Source organism: Mustela nigripes, chromosome 17 (assembly GCF_022355385.1).
Source record: "Mustela nigripes isolate SB6536 chromosome 17, MUSNIG.SB6536, whole genome shotgun sequence".
NCBI classification, from domain to species: domain Eukaryota; kingdom Metazoa; phylum Chordata; class Mammalia; order Carnivora; family Mustelidae; genus Mustela; species Mustela nigripes.
Genome location: NC_081573.1, coordinates 14,337,122 through 14,351,873, shown reverse-complemented (window position 1 = coordinate 14,351,873; position 14,752 = coordinate 14,337,122).

Genomic DNA, 14,752 nt, shown 5'->3' with positions numbered 1-14,752 from the left:
GGCACCCCCATTGTTATAATTATTACTTTATATGATGTTACGTCTTTTAAAAAGAGATTTTATTTATTTGACAGAGAGAGATCACAAGTAGGCAGAGAGAAAGGGGGAAGCAGGCTCCCTGCTGAGCAAAAAACCCCACGTGGGGCTGGATGTCACCACCCTGAGATCATGACCTGAGCTGAAGGCAGAGGCTTACCCCACTGAGCCACCCAGGCGCTCCTATGATGTTACGTCTTTTAAAGAAGCTGAGAGGAGAGCAAGTATGTATTTGCAGCCTTTTTTTTTTTTTTAAGATTTTATTTATTTATTTATTTATTTGACAGACGGAGATCACAAGAAGGCAGAGAGGCAGGAAGAGAGAGGAGGAAGCAGGCTCCCCGCTGAGCAGAGAGCCCGATGTGAGGCTGGATCCCAGGACCCTGGGATCGTGACCTGAGCTGAAGGCAGAGGCTTAAACCCACTGAGCCACCCAGATGCCCCTTGTAGCTTTTGTTATACATACTTTCTCCTTCTTGTTCTTTTAGTTTTCATGACATTAACCTTTGGGGCTGTAATTGGAAATCACAATTTTACATGTTATAGGTCCAACAATACTCTATATAAATGTACATGGGTATATGTGTGTATTATTAGACTATATTTTTTTAGAATAATTCTTAGAATAATTTTTCTGCTCCTTACACTCCTCTCTTCCTGGTACTCCCATTACGTGTGTATTGTTTGGCTTAATGGTGTCCTGCATTTCTCTGGGGCTCTGTTCATTTTTCTCCACTCTTTTTTTCTCTCCATTCTTCAGACTGCATAATCACTATCTTCAAATTTGCTAATTCTTTCTTCTGTCAGCTCAGATTTACTGGTGAGCCCCTCTACTGAGTTTTTCATTTCCGTTATTACATTTTTCAGCTCCAGATTTCCATTTGGAATTAATTTTTTTTCAATTTGGTGAATCATTATCATCATACCTTCCTTTTACTTTTATTTTATTTTATTTTTTAAGATTTTATTTATTTATTTGACAGACGGAGATCACAAGTAGGCAGAGAGGCAGGCAGAGAGAGAGAGAGGAGGAAGCAGGCTCCCTGCTGAGCAAAGAGCTGATGTGGGGCTTGATCCCAGGACCCTGGGATCATGACCTGAGCCAAAGGCAGAGGCATCAACCCACCGAGCCACCCAGGCGCCCCTTCCTTTTACTTTTAATATGGTTTTTCTTTTTTCCTTTTTTTTTTTAAAAGATTTTATTTATTTATTTGGGAGAGAGGCAGTAAGAGAGAGCATGAGCTAGGAGAAGGTCAGAAGGAGAAGCAGACTCCCCGTGGAGGTGGGAGCCCGATGCAGGACTTGATCCCGGGACTCCGGGATCATGACCTGAGCTGAAAGCAGTCGTCCAACCAACTGAACCACCCAGGTGTCCCATTCCTTTTACTTTTAAAACCATGATTCCTCTTGGTTATTTGAACATATTTACAATAGCTACTTTGGAAGGTTGCCTGCTTTTTAGAATCCCTTACCCAGGTGTTCTGGAACCTGCTTCCAGCCCCTGTGTGCACCTCTCTCCCGGCCCACCTTGAATCCTACAGCCAGGCCAGGTCATGCTGGTGTGCACACCTCTGCATTCCAAGGGGTGGGCAAGTGGTGATTTGGGAGATGGGCCAAGCTGTCACACGGAGATGAGGGTGTTAGGGTCAACGCACAGATGACCGACCCCTCAAAGGTTCGGGGTGTAGACAGAAACGGGAAGAGAAGGGCGTGAGTGGCAGGTAGGGAGCCTCCATTTATACTTTTCGTCCAGGATCCACAGATGTTAGGGCTGATTTTGACTGGCCATGTTCCACTTCTCACCTGTGTAGTGGCTACATGTGTGCTCACTGTATAATTTTCAAAATACGTATAATATGTATAAATGTGCAAAGTTGTGTGTATAAAGATTTAGGCAAAGATTTATGATATTTTACAACTTAAAAAATGATTTAAAAATCTTACCACTATTTGGCTGGAGCCCCAGCTCTTCTCATGACATAAAGCCTTGTGCACGTATCTGTCCTCTGCTCTCTCTCTCTGACCTAATCTCCTGCCATCTTCCCCTTTGCTCTCAGCTCCAGCCACACTAACCTTCGCACTCCACCTAGAAGGCCAAGTTACAGAGGAGTTTGTTGGAGGGGGCTGAATTGGCCCTGTCTTTATTTTTAATTTTTAAAATTTGAGTCGAGGGCGCCTGGGTGGCTCAGTGGGTTAAGTGTCTGCCTTCGGCTCAGGTCATGATCCCAGGATCCTGGGATCAAGTACCACATCGGGCTCTCTGCTCAGTGGAGAGCCCGTATCTTCCTCACCCTCTGCCTGAGGCTCTGCCTACTTGTCCTCTCTCTGCTAAATAAGTAAATAAAATCTTTTTTTTTTTTTAAAGATTTTATTTATTTATTTGAGAAAGAGATCACAAGTAGGCAGAGAGAGGCAGAGAGAGAGGAAGGGAAGCAGGCTTTCTGCCTAGCAGAGAGCCCAATGCGGGGCTCGATCCCAGGACCCAGGGATCATGACCCGAGCTGAAGGCAGAGGCTTTAACCCACTGAGCCACCCAGGTGCCCCAAGTAAATAAAATCTTAAAAAAAAAAAAAAATATGAGTCTGACACTTGATGTTACATTAGTTTCAGCTGTCTGACCCTGCCTTTAAAGCCCTTTGTGTCAGCAAAGTGAAGACATGCCTCCGATGGGGGTCGGGGGAGAGAGAGTGGTGGCAATGGGGGCTGGAGTGGCAGGAGTGACATGGCGCCCTCTGGGGCTGGGAGGAAAGGTGTCTGCTTATATAAGAAAGCTGGAGACAGTTCTGAAGGCTGCCCAAAAAGGAACAGTTGTGGTGGAAGGAGCCATCCATCAGGTGCCCTGAACAGGTGGAGGCTGGGGCTACTCTCAGCGGAAAGCTGGGCTCAGAGCTCCGATTACCAGCACAGAGATCCAGCTCTCAAAACTGGTGCCAGAGGGGAGGGACGGGAGGAGACAGGGGCCTGAGTCAGCGGAAAGAGCGATTCCAGAGCACCTGAGGTGATGCAGACCCAGCAGAAAGGGAGCTGGAGCTGAGGAACAGTGACCTCTAGCTTAGCGGTTCTCAGAGTAGGATCCCCTAGACCACCAGCACCAGCAGGACCTGAGAACTCGTTCACAGCACAAATTCCCATGCTCCCCTTAGTAAGAGTCAGAAACTCTGGGCGGAGGGGTAGGCCCAGCAAGTGGTGTTTCAACAAGCCCTTCAAGGTGATTCTCCGGCGCCACCAAGCCTGAGAACCCTTGATCTCACTTTGACGAGCCTGGACCGGGTGCCAGGCACGCTTCGGAGTGATTTTCCTCTAGCAACTCACTGGTCCACATGACAGCATTACAGATAGGAGGGGTGCAATTTTACAGGTGGGAAAATCAAGGCAGGGGGATTTCTGTAACTCATCCAGGCTCAGAGTGGGAGAGACAGGTGCAGCCGGAACCTGAAGCAGGGCTCTCCCCGGGCTGCTATGCTCCCTGGCAGTGCTCCCCCTGCTTGAGCACACATTCCCTGCAGGGCTTCCTAAAACACACGCAGGAGCCCGTCTGTTTGTGAGTCACTGAGGGTGGCAGGTCCAAGAATCTGCACTCCCCACGGGGCCCTGGGTGATGCTGCTGCTCCTCGCCCGGATTCTACAGCAGGAGGAGGGTCATGCTGTTATCCCGCCTTTCCCCACGTGCGGCTGGAGTCCAGCGGATGGAGATGCCGACTGGGGCTCTATGGGAAAATCCACGTGCACAGCCACCTGCTGGGACACTCGCCCACAAACAACAGAAGACCCAAATTCAAACTGGCTGAAGCAGGTTCATGTTACTGCAATGGGTTTAAGTTTGCCTTTAGGTATGGGTGGACCCAGGGCCAAGGAGATAGTTGGGATCCTTTCTCTCTCCATCTCTACTCTGCCTTCCTTTCTGTGTTGTCTTCGTTTTCAGGCACGCTCGCCTCTCACGGCGGCCCCCAGCGGCTTCAATTCTCAAGCCACGTCACCAAAGGAGCCTCCCTTTCTTCCTCTCTCAGCCCACCCTGGCTCTCACTGGGCCAGGCGAGGGCCACTGGCCCATTTCTGAAACAGTCACTGTGGGCAGGGAGATAGAAGGTTCTCTCATGAGCCAGGCCTGGGTTATGGGCTCACCCCTAGAGAGCCAGCAGGGAGACTCAGCTGCATCCTGTGTGTGTGTGTGTGTGTGTGTGTCGGGGGGGGGGGTAGATTCAGGGTAGCCAGAAAAGGGAATAGAGGGACAGGCTAACATAACCAAGTTCTACTAAGCCAAAAGCAAAATGTGTATTTTTTCCTTAAAATTCTCTTAAGATGGGCCCAAGCACAGAGACCACGGTAAAAGAGAAAGCCCAGAAGCTGATATATTTTATCATTTCTTTTATATAAAGAATCAGGCAAAAAGAACCTATGGTGTTAGAAATCAGCAGGGCGGTTACCCATGGGGATCCGGTATTTACTGCCGCATAACAAACCTCCCTATACTTAGTGAGATCAAATAAGGATCACTGATCACTATTATCACTCACGTTTCTGGAATTTGGCTGAGCTCAGCCAGGTGGTTTTTGCTTGGGGTCCCCTCATGGGGTGATCGTCAGATGGTGGCCGGAGCTGGGGTCATCTTGAAGGCTCCCTCCTTCATGGGTTTGGCAGCTGTGTGGGCTACAGGCCTGAATGCTCCCACAGGAGCCTCTAGTCTGCTCTTCCTCACATACCAGCTGGGTTCCGAAGGGAAGCATTGTGAGAAACAACCAGGCAGAAACGGTGGTTTTTTTTTTTATGATGTGGCCTCCGATGTCACATAGTGTCACTTCAGCCGTACTCCCTTGGTCGTCTTGGTCATAAACGTCTGCCCAGGACCAAGAGGAGTGGTCATACATGCCATCTCTTGATGTTGTAAGCAGAGCACATGGAGCATATGGTTATAAATATTTTTAGAAACTATAATATGTGGGTGCCTGGATGGCTCAGTCAGTTAAGCGTCTGCCTTCGACCCAGGTCATGATCCCGGGGTCCTGGGACTGAGCCCTGCATCTGGCTCCCTGCTCAGCAGGGATTCTGTTTCCTCCCTCTGCCCCTCCTTCTGCTCATGTTCACATGCATGCTTTCTCTCTCACAAAAATAAATAAATACAAATCTTATAAAATAAACTATGATATGCCACAGGGAGGGAAGGATAGGAGGGGGCATGAAGGGGCTGCTGGGGGCCTAGTTATGCTGCTTCTTAATCTACATACTATTTACAACAGGCTGCCTATTTTCCCCCTGCACCTGCCATGACGTTTCCAGAGTCTCTGCCCATGCACTTCCAGGCTTTTCTCATCCTTCCTGTCTTAGCTTTACTGTCCTCTCCTCCAGAAAACCACCAACATTCCACACCGCCTCCCTGTCCTTAGTCTTCTCAACACCACTGGGCCTAGCGAGGCCGTGATCAGAGTACACACCATCGTACCTTCGGTGGTCCTGTCTACCTCTTTCCCCCAACTCTAGACTGAAGTCCTCTAACCTGACCACACACCCCACAAAAGTCTCCCATACGCATCCCCGCTACACGTGTGTAACTATCAAGTTGGACTGTACTCGTATGTACAATAGAGAACAGGCATTCAGAACTGCTTAAGGGTGAAGATGAAAGCGGTTCTGAGTGGGCTTTCTGGGTTTGTCTTAAAAGTCCCTAGAGAACCAGAACCCTTTTCAAAGACCCATACTGTGACCGTGAGTGTCACAAGGGCTGGTGACGCTCCTTTTTGCTCACCTCGGTATCCCCAGCCATGGAGCTGGATGTGGGAACTCATTCATCTACTCCACACTGAACTCAGGAGTTGTGTGCTTTATGGCTTATGTTACTATACTCGAGTGAAAACAAATGTACTTAACAACAGAAAGGTACAGTTTTCAAAGCTGAAGGACATCAGAGAAAGTCAGATAGAGTGAAACCTTGACCCACCTTTGGCCCTCCCCACAGGTCTTGATGTCAGAGGAAGCTTCTGGCCCGGAGCCCCAGAGGTAGTGGCACCATGGGGGAGGGGCATGGAGCAAGAAAAGATGGGACCTGATGCTAGGCCATTCTTGGTGATGAGTCATACGTTGACTGTAAAATGCCAATGTAAGCAGACACCTGGAGTGGCTTCTCCCCTCAGGAGATGATTGAGTGCTCTCTCCTTGAAACCAGGCTGTGCTTACTGATTTAACCACAGAATACATAGAAGTGGCCTTCTGAGGCTAGATTGTAAGAAGCCTTCCAGCTTCGAATTGGGTCTTTGGGAAAGCTTACTCTTGGAACCCAGCCACCATTCTGAGGAGCCCAAGATACAATGGAGAGCCACGGATGGGCACTCCAGCCACAGCCCACAGCCAAGGTCAGTGTCAATGGCCAGCCACGTGAGTGAGCCATCGTGACATCCCGTGCCTTGGGGTGACTGCAGACCCAGCTGATATCCAACTGCAATGATATGAGTGTCCTTAAGCAAGAAGTGCCCAGCGGAACCCAGTCAACCCATAGAACCACGAGACATAATAAGTTATTGTTTTAAGCCTCACTAAGATTTGGGGTGGTTTGTTTATAAGCAGTAGACAACTGGAACCACTGGGATGCCCCCAGTGGTTCCTGTGATGTGAACATAGAAAACTTTTCTCTAGTCTTCAATATGTGACTTAAGTATTGGAATTCCTTGGAGGTGACAGGTGGGTACAGCTGTGTGTCTGCAGCCAGGAGCCATCCAACAGATGGCAAGACAAAGCAAGACAATCTGCAGGCTTTTCCAGGCTCACTCGGTTAAATGGAGGCCCCAAAACCAACCTCACAGGGGTGTTGTGAAGACTCAAAGAAATAGTGCAGATAGAGCCCTCGACACAGGGCATGACACATAGCGGGGGGACCCCCTAAAATGTCAGCGGTTACTCACTTACCATGCGGGTCGCCTGTTATGATGCATCTGATGGCATGGAAGAGGACCCACAAATCAACAGGGCTTGCTTGATAGGATAGGAGCATGAAATCCAGAGCTTGTCTGTCCCAGGGTTGTTAAATTCCAACATTTAAGAAAAATTCAATGAAATTACACTTCAATAAAAATATTACCTAAAAATACACCATTTCTTTTTTTTTTTTAAAGATTTTATTTATTTATTTGACAGAGAGAAATCACAAGTAGGCAGAGAGAGAGAGAGAGGGAAGCAGGCTCCCTGCTGAGCAGAGAGCCCGATGTGGGACTCGATCCCAGGACCCTGAGATCATGACCTGAGCCGAAGGCAGCGGCTTAACCCACTGAGCCACCCAGGCGCCCAAATACACCATTTCTTGAATGCCAACAAATTGCCAGGCAATTGCCCATCTCTTCTTCTTCTTTTTTTTTTTTTCCTTTAAGATTTTATTTATTTATTTGAGAGGGAGAGAAAGAGAATGAGAGGAGAGAGGTCGGCAAGAGAAGCAGACTCCCTGCTGAGCAGGGAGCCTGATGTGGGACTTGATCCCGGGACTCCAGGATCATGACCTGAGCTGAAGGCAGACGTTTAACCAACTGAGCCACCCAGGTATCTTGCTCATTTCTTCTTAATTCAACTTTATGGAGGCATGATTTACATGCCATAAAACATACCCATTTTACATGCATAATTCAATGAATCCCAAAAGGTTCTCTTTTGCCCCTTGCTGTTTTAAGATAAGTTTTTTGGTCCCATATTTTTGTAAGTCTAAATGATTTCTCCTTGTGCCTGGATTTGAACTCTATAAAAATGTCATCCTAGGGCGCCTGGGTGGCTCAGTCAGTCAAGCATCTGCGTTCCGCTTGGGTCGTGATCTCAGGGTCCTGGCCAGAACTGAGTCCCGTGTTGGGCTCCTTGCTCAGCATGGAATCTATTTCTCTCTCTCAAATAAATAAATCTATTTTTTAAAAATGTCATTCTATATGGAGTTTTCTGAGTTTTGTTTTATTAACATTATTGTTTCTGTGCAATTTGGGGCCCTTCCTTTTCACTGTTGTGTTAACACTCTTCTGTGTGAATGTACCATGATCTACCCATTCTCCTTCCAGTGGATGTCAGGTTTGTTTCCAATCTCTGCCCTTGAACAGCATCATACAAACGTTACTGGACACCTCAGCTAGTGCATGTGCTCAGATCTCTTCTGGGGAAGTGCCTAGGGCTGGAGATGCTGAGTGTGAGGGACTCCAATCCTCACCCTGGCTGAATTTTCAAAGTAATACCAAACTATTCTCCAGACAGCCACAGTGACTTGCTCTCCCACCCAAAGTTCATGAGATGCTCTGCTAATCTCCGTCCCCACGGGCAGTCATCCTAAGTTCTGTCAATTTGAAAACATAAAGTAGACCCTCAGTGTGGCCCTCTCTCTTTTCCCCTCTGGATGTTTATAGAATTATGGGCAGGCTTCAGTCAGATGGGTGGGATCATGAGAGAGGAAGGGAGTGTAGTGACTGTAATTCTGTGATTGGTAGGGACACGGGTGGGGTGTGGAGGAAAGAGGAGGGATGTGATGGAGGCGAGGGAGGGTGTGGGGACCATGGCCATGCTAACAGAGGGGGGCCCAAGCAGGTTGGGAGAAGATGACGATGACCTCAGTGTGGCCTTCCCTGGTCTTCCCCTGCTTACTGAGGAGACAGAGTGGCTCTCCACACCAAATTCATTACAAAACTACTGAAGCAATGGTAGAGGGATGGAGAAGGGAGAAGACCAACAGACTATTGCTTCATGACTACTTTTTATTTTATTATTTTTTTAAAGGATTTTATTTATTTATTTGACAGATGGAGATGACAGAGGAGGGGAAGCAGGCTCCCTGCTGAGCAGAGAGCCCGACTCGGGGCTTGATCCCAGGACCCTGAGATCATGACCCAAGCTGAAGGCAGAGGCTTTAACCCATTGAGTCACCCAGGCACCCCATTACTACTTTTTTTTTAAAAAAGATTTTATTTGACAGAGAAAGAGAGAGAGAGGGATCACAAATAGGCAGAGAGGCAGGCAGAGAGAGAGAGAGGGAAGCAGGTTCCCTGCTGAGCAGAGAGCCTGATATGGGGCTCGATCCCAGGACCCTAAGATCATGACCTGAGCCAAAGGCAGAGGCTCAACCCACTGAGCCACCCAGGCGCTCCACCCCATGACTACTTTTTTTTTTTTTTTTTAAAGATTTTATTTATTTATCAGAGAGAGAGAGGGGGAGAGAGCGAACACAGGCAGACAGAATGGCAGGCAGAGGCAGAGGGAGAAGCAGGCTCCCTGCTGAGCAAGGAGCCTGATGTGGGACTCGATCCCAGGACGCTGGGATCATGACCTGAGCCGAAGGCAGCTGCTTAACCAACTGAGCCACCCAGGCGTCCCCCCATGACTACTTTTTAAAAGCATGTTTCTAAACAATGTTTAAACTATTGTTTACAAGCAATTAAAAGAAAAATAAATCTGAGACTGGGGAAAATCTGTATCAATCTGTGTCATACCAACAACAGTGGGTATGTATTAACCGAGAGAGTCCCCATTCAGACCTGGGCCATCAGCAGAGGACACACGTGGAGAGGAGGCCCCGGTAGCTCAGGGGCAGAAGCAGAATAATTCTGCCAAGAGATTGGGGAGGCCCACGATGGGGCTACTGCACGCCCAGCGGAGGCAATGCTGTGCTGGTGCTGGGACCATAAAAATACCACTACAGCTGGCTCCAGACTCATAAGATGTGCAGAGCCCACATCTGACTTGTCCTTTCTTCATTCAGTTCACAAAATAGTAATTCAGTGCCAGGTTCTGGCGATAAGGTGGTGGCCAGAACAGACTTTGTCCCCATCCTCATTATAAATCTGTCTAGAGAGGGAGACAGACAGGAGATGCTGACATCACAGATGGTCAGGACCGAGATAGGGGAAATCCAGACTTGTAGAAGCCTGGAGGCGGCACCGGACCACCCTGGCAGAGGGGGTGTCAAGGAAGGCTTCCTGGAGGAGACATCTTAATTCAGACCTGAAAGACGTAGGAATTAGTTGTGAGGAGGCGGCTGGGAGAAAAGGGGAGAAGATGCTCCAAATAAGGAAAAAGCATGTACAAATGCTAGGGGTGGCAGGGAGTCTGGAGTGTTCTAGATCAGCTCCATCCAAGAGAAACATAACGAGAACCCCAGACGTGATTCACCACATATTAAAAATTTTCTAGTAGACACATTAAAAAAAAACTCAGTTGAAGTTAATTTTAATAATATATTTTATTTAACCTGATATATCCAAAATATTACCCTACTAACATGTGAATGATATAAAAATTATTAATGAGATATTTTACATTCTCTTTTTTGTACTAAGTCTTTGAAATCTGGTGGGAATCTTACACTTCCAGTGTCTCTCAATTCATACCAGCCACATTTCAGGTGCTGGAGCGCCACATGAGTGGCAAGACCATCGCTACTCAAAGCGCGGGTATCACTTGGGAGCTTGCTAGAGCTGCAGAATCTCAGGCCCTTCCCTGCCCCAGTGACTGCATTTTAACAAGATCCCAGGGGACTTACAGGTGCATGGGTTCGAGGAAAAATGGGTCCGGCTCTGTCCCAAACACTTCTGTGGTTTCTTACCGCCCCCATGAAAACTGCCCAGCTACCAACCTCGGCAATCGCTCATTCATTCGTTCATTCCTCACCACTACTGAGCACCGACCGAGTCCCAGGCCCTGTGCTGGGTGATGCCGGGGCCATGGCATGGATCAAGACAGACGTGGTTCCTGCCCTCACGGAGCCCCCCTGGCCATTAACTGAGAAGTAGTCATTTTGACTACGGGAAGGGTGGTATGGTTCAAGTGAAGTTACAGAGTGCAAGTTCAGGAGGCCTGACCTGGTTGGAGTGAAGGAGGCGTCCAGAAAATAACCCAAATAAGGGAAGAGGCCACTATCATGGCAAAACGCCAGGAACAGATTAAATGTCCCACTGCAGAGGGCGGGCTGGCAGAGCCACCCCAGCCTTTCCACAGTCACTAAGAGGGATCGGATCGTTTTCAGGTTTCAGAGTAACGAGGAGAAAGGCCTGGGGGATAGGGTTACGAGAGAATCGAGCCAGGGACAGAGCCTAGTGATAGTATCACCCCCCCCCCCCCCCCCCCTCGCGCACAGATCCATCTGCATTACAGAGAATCTGGAAGGTCGTCCATTGGCCAGTAGGGGGAGGCCTTGGGGCTGGGGACTGCAGGAGATCTTTTCTCTAAAACATACCTGGATTTGATGTAAAGTAATTAAGCAGAGGAGCAAATGTAGAGGATGCGGGCGGAGCCAGGAAAGGGCCGAAGCCGGGATATGGGGACATCAGCATTCATTAGACTTTGCTTTCTGCATCTTTGTTTGTTTCAAATGGTCCCTAAAAGCAAAAGAACTTATGCATTGTTCTTTCCAGATAACTGGGGCGGCTGAAAAGGATTTTGGCGGATGGAGAAGAAAGTAACTTAAGCCCTTCCTCGGAAAAGAAGAAAGTGCCTTATCAGAAGTGTGGGGGGCGCCTCCTTTAAGAGCAGCATCCAGGAAAAGGTGGCTGAAGGCAGACAATGTGCGTGCGGCCAGACTCTGGGGTTCAAATCCTGGTGCCACCACCTATGAGCTAGGGAACCCGAAGCAACTCATGTAAACTCTGAGTGCCCCACTGACACCCGGGTCGGGGGTGACAGCAGCAGCTGCCTAAGGGCTGTGTGAGTTCGTGAGCTCATGTATGTGAAGGGCTGAAGGGGGCAGCTGCAGAAATGCAGGACCTTATTAGATAAAATGTGGCCGTTGTTACTATATAGTGTGTGCCTGCCAGATTCAAAGCCACATGCATTCCGGGGTCCTTTACAGGGAGCTCACTGTCCCAGCAGTCACTGGTGTAAAGGACACGCAAAGACGAGAATTCTCCCTGCGCTGATTCCCCGAGGGAGCTTCCTTCCCACGTAGGAGACTCTGTTAGAGAGGCTGGCTGTTCCAGATGTGCGGGACACATCACTCAGATATGTTACACAAGTCGTGTTTACAGTCACTGTGAAAATCAATAGCAGAAAATCCCCTCGGTGGATGTGAGTCGAACGAAAGCTTACAAGCACATTTCACAAGCTCATTCTGGCCTGACGACTCCCACAGCGCCCAGAGAAACAGAGCCGTGCTGGTCCTGCTGCTGCGCGATGTTTAAAGTAAGAAAATAACCCCTCAAAGTTTTTTGTCTCTTAAAACTCAAACTCAAGGGGATTTTTTTCCCCCTCCTTGTTAACTTTCTCTCCACAAGAACTAGTGGTGTTATGTTAGTGTTCAGTAAAAACACAGTCACTGTGAACATTTCTTTAAAGGCCCTCACCCTCTTCCAACACTCAGAAATAACCACTGGTTTCATTTTACTCATCAGCCTTACAGATGATAATGTCTGGAATCCTTTCAAAATAATGAAAGAGTGAGTGGGGAGAAAGTGGGTGGAGTGTGGGTTGGGTGGGTGGGACTGGCTGGACTGAAAATGGCTGGGGCTCCGGAAGGGTCTGCATGGAGACCCGGGTGACCGTGCTGGTCACACTCAAGGAAAGAGAAATTGAGTGTGTCTGGAGCTTAGGCAGCTGGGGAGACAGGCTGGGGTGAGGGTCAGGGGCCAGATCACACCAGGCCCTCAGGATCAGTTAGAACCTAGTCCTCAGGATGCTGGAGAAACGTGGAAAGGCTTCTAGCAGGAAGACATAATCAGATTTGTGTTCCACAGAGTTCCACAGAACTCCAGGTGCCAAGTGCCCAGTGTGAGAGCTAGGAGGCCAGGGAGGAGGCCAGGCAGAGCCATGGTGGAAGAGGCAGGGTTGGACCAAGGCAGGGCTCTGAAAGGGGAGAAGAGGGCAAGTAGGAGAGATCTGGGAAGCCCAGTGGATGAGCTAGGGAGGTTGATGGGTCGGGCTGGGAGTGGGGGATGCCGGGGAGGGAAGCATCAAGGATGAGGCCCAGGGCTCCTTCTGGAAAGTTGGGGTATGGAGGGGCCAGCCCTGGAGGAGCAGCAGCTTTAGAATTTGGAATGCAGTGAGTGTTATGGGTCCAGGGATCACTCAGGGCTGAGGTCAGGGCGGAGGACAGGGAATGAGTGGGCATTACCAGCACAGAGACAGGAAACAGGCCATAAAGGCAGGTAAGATGGCCCAGGGGGGGAAGAAGAGAAGAGCCCCAACATGTAAGTGGGGGCTGGTGAAATCAGAGGAACTTCTTGCAAATAAACAAGACAGAGGAGAAAAATCAGGGGACAGCAGCACCACAGAAACCTAGAGGAGAGTGCTCCTCGAGAAGGCAGGAAGGGCGAACACTGCTGATTTTGTGCCAAGATGGCCAGTAAGATGAGCGCTAGAAAGTGCCCCCTGAGCCAGGTTCTTGTTGGCAGAGAAAGGGGTTATAAAGAAAGCAAGGTTGGGGGATGTGGCAGGAGCGAAGCCCCCGGTTCAGGGTCAGAGCTGGCAGGGTGAACCCATCAGCACAGACACAGACACCTAGCTATACACACACAGTCGGAAATGCAGAGGTATGTGTCCACGCTGGTTTGTATAGACATCTTTCCGAGCTCCGTCAGCTGGGAGGGCCTCGAGGCAGGGACAGCCCAGCGATGAGCACCTACAGCGTGTGGACCTTGGTTTCCGCTACCATTCTCCAGTAAAACCGACCAGGGCCCCCCCGGGGAGATAGCTGACTTGAGGGCTGGGGCGTCTTACGGTGCCAGAAAGTAAGGAGGTGTTTGAAAGGGAAAAAAGGAGTCGAGAACACAGGAGCCAACCAGACAGGGCCTCTGTGGCCAAACCTGTAACAACCTGAGTGAAAAACATTAATTACAATGATAATTGGGTTATGTGGAAGGAATATGATCCCTACCTACGAGTCCATACTGATATAAATTAATGACAATACAAATAGAATGGATGGGGTGGGGAGAAGAATTAAAAAAAAAAAAAACAAACCGCAGAAGAACTGAGGAAAAGAGAAAAGCATCATTAGAGCACCACAGTAGGGGCACCTGACTGGCTCAGTCTTTAAGAGCATGCAACTCTTGATCTCGGGGTTGAGTTCAAGCCCCACATTGGGTGTGAAGCCAATTAAAACAAAACAAAAAACCAAAACAAAGAGCACCGTAATAACCATCCCAGGCAAGGTCCACTGATGGATGCCAAAATCAGGCGGAGGAACTTTGAGGAGAGACAGGACATTTGTGCAGCCTCAAAGTACCTTCCCACATTCATTAATTATTGTGGTGGTTTTCATACATGAGGACAAAGTCTTCGACATTTTCCCCCCCAGGAACCGAAATGGAATTTTCCTCCCTTCGAGTGTGGGCTGGATCCTGCGACTTGCTACTGACACACACAGTGAGGAAAGGGCAGAGCCCTGGGGGATGCCTCCTTCAAGAAACGAGCCTCCCCTGCCTGAGCGGGACTCTTCCTCAAGCCTATGATCCCAGTCTAACTGGGAGAAACAATGGGAGACAAACCCAGACTGAGGGACACACTACAAAATACCTGACCAGGACTCCTCAAATCTGCCAAGGTCATGAAAGACAAAGAAAGACTGAGAAACTGTCACAGACTGGAAGAGACCAACGAGACATGACGGACAAACGCAACGGGGTATCCTGGATTGGATCCTGGAACAGAAAAAGAACGTTAGTGGGAAAACGGGTGGGATATGATAAAGTCCGGAGTTCTGTTAATACAGCACTAACCAACATTCACCTCTTAGTTTTGACGAAGGTACGTTTGCGGTCCTGTAAGGAGTTAGTTAGCATGA